This window comes from Rhincodon typus, chromosome 8 (assembly GCF_021869965.1).
Source record: "Rhincodon typus isolate 14 chromosome 8, sRhiTyp1.1, whole genome shotgun sequence".
NCBI classification, from domain to species: Eukaryota; Metazoa; Chordata; class Chondrichthyes; order Orectolobiformes; family Rhincodontidae; genus Rhincodon; species Rhincodon typus.
The window spans coordinates 93359522-93364565 of NC_063339.1; positions in this window are offsets into that span (position 1 = coordinate 93359522).

Consider the following 5044-nt stretch of genomic DNA (forward strand, 5'->3'; position numbering starts at 1 on the left):
ATTGAGACACATTCCCATTGTTTATTCGGAACAGTTTTATTTCCTGTTCTCCATCCCCGTGTGTAATATCCACGCCGTCCTGCTTTATGCAGCCACTGACTGTTCTGTCTGGTTCACCGTCACTTTCACCTTTGATCGATTTGTGGCCATTTGTTGCCAGAAGCTGAAAAGTAAATATTGCCGTGAGAAAACGGCGGCTGTGGTTCTGGGAACAGTGACTGTGCTGAGCTGTTTAAAGAACATTTTCTGGTATTTTATGCTCACAGCTCGCTATTGGCTGGGGAACCTCCCCTGGTTTTGTGAGGTAACACCCGCTGTTCAAATGTCCCGTGTCTGGGTCACAATCGAGTTCCTCCACCACATCCTAACCCCGACTCTCCCATTTCTCCTGATTCTGCTGCTCAATGTTTTCACCGTCAGACACATTTTAGTGACCAGCAGAGCCCGCAGGAGACTCCGGGCTCACACCAATGGGGACGGTCAGGGTGACACTGAAATGACAAATCGAAAAAAATCCATCATTTTACTGTTTGTGATCTCGGCCAATTTCATCCTGTTATGGTCAATGTTAATGGTGTATTCTATATGGTACCGGATGCGGTATTTGGGGTATGACTCTGTGCATCTAGATTGGTTTGTGCAGGAATTGGGCTTCATGCTGCAGCTCCTCAGTTGCTGCACAAACACCGCGATTTATGCCGTGACCCAGACGAAGTTCAGGCAGCAGCTGAAGAATGTGCTGAACTATCCCTTTACCCAAATTTATTAATCAATCATATTCACTCATTCATCAATCCATCCAGGATTTTCTCATTTCAGTTCAACGTTTCAGCAATGAAGCAGCCTGTCGCTGTGGTAACAGACTGAGGATAGTTCTGCTTTATCCAACCTTATCCCGCAGGGGGTTACAGGGAAACATGTCAATGTTTCTCTCAACTCACAGGCCAAAGAGAAAAGGCACCATTCTACTGACTGCATCCATAACTTCAATATGTAATTACCGTTCATTAAAAAGTGGCAAGCAGCACAGCAAACTGTATTGTTGTTTGTCTTTGTGTTGAAGAAGCTAAGCTGGAGAGAGACAGACTCGGCCCCAAGGGAATGGAAGGATTTCGGGACTGAGCTCAGGAGTTGGGTTTAAGTCACTCTATCCTTGCGTTCACCTCTGGTATATCTCCGTCTCATTCTCTCTCTCCTGTCCCTCCTCGCTCGCTCTCTCCCTCTCTGACCCACATTTCTCCGTGCTCCCCATCCCACTCTCCATTCCCTTCCTTCTCTCTTTCCACCCACCCTCTCCAAACCACTCGCTCTCTATCTCCCTGCGTCCTGTCGCTCTCTCCCTCCTCCTCAAATGTCCGCACCTCCTTCTCTCACCCTCTGCCTGTGTGAACCCTATCCCCCACTCTGTATTTTTCCCTCTGACCCCACCTCTCCCTAATCCCCTACCACAGTCTTTCCCTCTATCCATCCCCCTCCCCCTCTCTATCACTCTCCCCTTATCACCTTATCTCCTTATCTCCTCTCTCACTCTATCCCTCTGTACCCTTTGTCTCTTTCCTCCCCCCTCGCTCTCACCTTTCACTCTACTTCTGTTTCCTTCTCTCTTCCTCGCTATCTCTGACCCACTTTCTCTCTCTCTCTGCCGCCTCTTCCTTGTCCTCCTCTCTCCCTTCGAGTCCCTCACTTATCTCTGTAACCCCCTGGCTCACTGTCCCCCATCCCCCTGGCTCCCTGTCCTGTGTCTGGCTCCCTGGGCCCTGTCCCCCTGTCCACCAGCCCCTGCCCTTATCGCTCTATCTCTCTCCCTCCCTCCCTCTCTCCCTGTCGCTCCCTCCCTGTCGCTATCTCCCTCGCTCCCTGTCGCTCGCTCCCTTCCTCCCTGTCGCTCAGTCCATCACTCCCTCCCTGTCACTCCTTCCCCGTCCCTCACTCCCCCCCCCTCCCTCCCTGTCCCTCGCACCCTTGCCCTCCCTCGCTCCTTCCCCGTCCCACGCTCCCTGTCCCTCGCTCCCTCCCTGTCCGTCCAACCCTGTCTACTTCCCTGTAACTCGCTCCTTCCCTGACCCTCCCTGTCCCCCTCCCAGTCCCTCCCTCCCTGTCCCTCGCACCTTCCCTGTCCCTCCCTCCCTGTTCTTTGCTCCCTCCCTGTCCCTCCCCCTCCTTGTCTGTCCTTGTCCCTCGCTCCCACCCTGTCTCTCCATCTCCCTGTCCCTCGCTCCTTCCCCGTTCCTCGCTTCATCCCCGTCTGTCGCTCCCTCCCCATCCCTCTCTCCTTCCCTCCCCATCCCTTTCTCACCCCTTCCTGTCACTCACTCACTCCCCGTCCCTTGCTCCCTCCCTCCCCGTCCCTTGCTCACTCGCTCCAGCCCTTGCTCCCTCGCTCCGTCCCTTGCTCCGTCCCTTGCTCCCTCCCTCCCCGTCCCTCTCTTCCTCGCTCGCTCCCTCCCCGTCCCTCTGTCTCTCGCTCCATCGCTCCCTCCCCGTCACTTGCTAACTCGCTACCTCCCATCCCTCGCTCCCTCCCCGTCCCTCGCTTCCTCACTCGCTTCCTCCCCATTCCTCGCTCCCTCCCCGTCCCACGCTCCCTCCCTCCCCGTCCCTTGCTCCCTCCCTCCCTCCCTGTCCCTCGCTCCATCCCTCGCTCACTCGCTTCCTCGGCTTCCTCCCCATCCCTCGCTCTCTCGCTGCCTCCCCATCCATCACTCCCTCCCAGTCCCTTGCTTCCTCCCTCCCTGTCCCTCAGTACCCCCCTCTCTCTCTCTCCATCCCTCGCTCCATCCCTCTCCGTCAATGCTCCTTCTCTCGTTCCCTCCCTCCCTTCCTTCCCTCACTCCCTCGTTCACTCCCTCACCCCATCCCTCATTCCCTCGCTCTGTCCGTCCTTCCCCATCCCTTGGTCCCTCGCTCCACCCCTCACTCTGTCCCTTGATCACTCGCTGCCTCCCCATCCCTCGCTCTCTCGCTCCCAACCAGTCCATCGCTCCCTCCCCGTCCCTCGCTCCCTCCCTGTCCCTCGCCCCCTCTTCTTTGCTCCATCCCTGTCGCTCCCTCCTTCACGCCCTCCCCATCCCTCACTCCCTCCCCGTCCCTCACTCCCTGTCCCTCCCTCCCTTTCCTTCACTATCTGCCCGTCCCTCTCTCACTCCCCTTCCATTGCTCCCTCTCCATCCCTCACTCTCTTGCTGTCCCTTGCTATCTCCCTGTCCCTCACTCCCTCGCCGTCCCTTACTCCCTCGCTCGCTCCCTCCCCATCCCTTGCTTCCTCCCCATTCCTCGTTCCCTCTCCTTCGTTCCATCCCTGTTGCTCCCTCCCTTGCTCCCTCCAAGTCCCTCGCTCCCTCGCTCATCCCTCCCTGTCCCTCACTCCCTCACCTTCGCTCCATCCCTGGCACTCCCTCCCCGTCCCTTTCTCCTTCCCTTCCCGTCCCTCGTTCCCTCCCTCCCTCCACGTCTCTCGCTTACTCCCTCCCCGTCCCTTGCTCCCTCCCTCTGCGTCCCTCATTCACTCGCTCCGTCCCTTGCTCCCTCCCCGCCCCTCACTCCCTCCCTGTCACTGACTCCCTCCCCGTCACTCACTTCCTCCCATCCCTCGTTCCCTCCCCTTACCTAGCTCCCTCCCCATCCCTCGCTCCCTCCCCGCCCCTTACTCCTCCCTGTCCCTCTCTTCCTCGCTCACTCCCTCCCCGTCCCTCGCTCACTTGCTCCGGCTCTCGCTCCATCGCTCCCTCCCGTCCCTCGTTCCCTTCCTGTCCCTTGCTTCCTCGCTTGCTCCCTCCCCATCCCTCGCTCCCTCCCTCCCCATCCCTTGCTCCCTCCCTCACTGTCCCTCACTCCATCCCTCGCTCACTCGCTTCCTCGGCTCCCTCCCCGTCCCTCGCTCCCTCGCTGCCTCCCCATCCATCTCTCCCTCACTGTCCCTCGCTACCTCCCTCCCTGTCCCTCGTTCCCTTCCCCTCTCCATCTCCCTCCCTCACTCCATCCCTCTCCGTCCCTTTCTCCATCCCTTGCTCCCTCCCTCCTTTCCCTTCCCTTGCTCCTTCGCTCACTCCCTCCCCGTCCCTCATACCCTCCCTATCCCTAACTCCCTCGCTCCCTCCCCATCCCTCGCACCCTCCACGTCCCTCACTCCCTCGCCCCGTCCTTCGCTCCCTCACCCTGTCTCTCGCTCCCTCGCTCCGTCTCTTGCTCACTCGCTCCGTCGCTCGTTCACTCACTCCGTCGCTCGTTCACTCGCTCCGTCGCTCGTTCACTAGCTCCCTCCCAATCCCTTGCTCCCTGCCCATCCCTCGATCTCTCGCTCGCCCCCTCCCCATCCCTCACTCCATTGCCATCCCTCACTGCCTCCCTCCCAGTCCCTCACTCCGTCCCTCCTTCCTCATCCCTTGCTCCCTCGATCTGTCCCTCGCTCTGTCCCTTGATCACTCACTCCCTCCACATCCCTCGCTCCCTCGCTCCCAATCAATCCGTTACTCCCTCCCCGTCCCTCAGTCCCTCCCTGTCCCTCGGTCCCACCTTTTCTCCCCATCCCTTGCTCCCTTCCCTTCCCCCGCTCCCTCACTCGCTCCCACCCCGTCCCTTACTCCCTGTCCCTCCCTCCCTTTCCTTCGCTATTTCCCCGTCCCTCTCTCACTTCCCGTCCGTCGACCCCTCCCCGTCCATCGTTCACTCCCCGTCCGTCACTCCCTCGCTTCCTCCCTCCCCATCCCTCGCTCCTTTGCTGTCCCTCGCTACCTCCCCATCCCTTCCTCCCTTGCCGTCCCTTACTCCCTCGCTCGCTCCCTCCCCATCCCTCGCTCCCTCACCTTCACTCCGTCCCTGTCGCTCCCTCCCTTGCTCCCTCCCCGTCCCTCGCTACCCTCGCTCACTCCCTCCCCGTCCCTCGCTCCCTCCCCATCCCTCGCTCTCTCCCCGTCCTTCGTTCACTCCCTGTCTGTCGCTCCGTCCCTGTCCGTCGCTACCTCGCTCGCTCCCTCCCCGTCCCTTGCTCCCTTGCTGTCCCTCACTCCCTCCCCGTCCCTCGCTCCCTCCCTCCCCATCCCTCGAT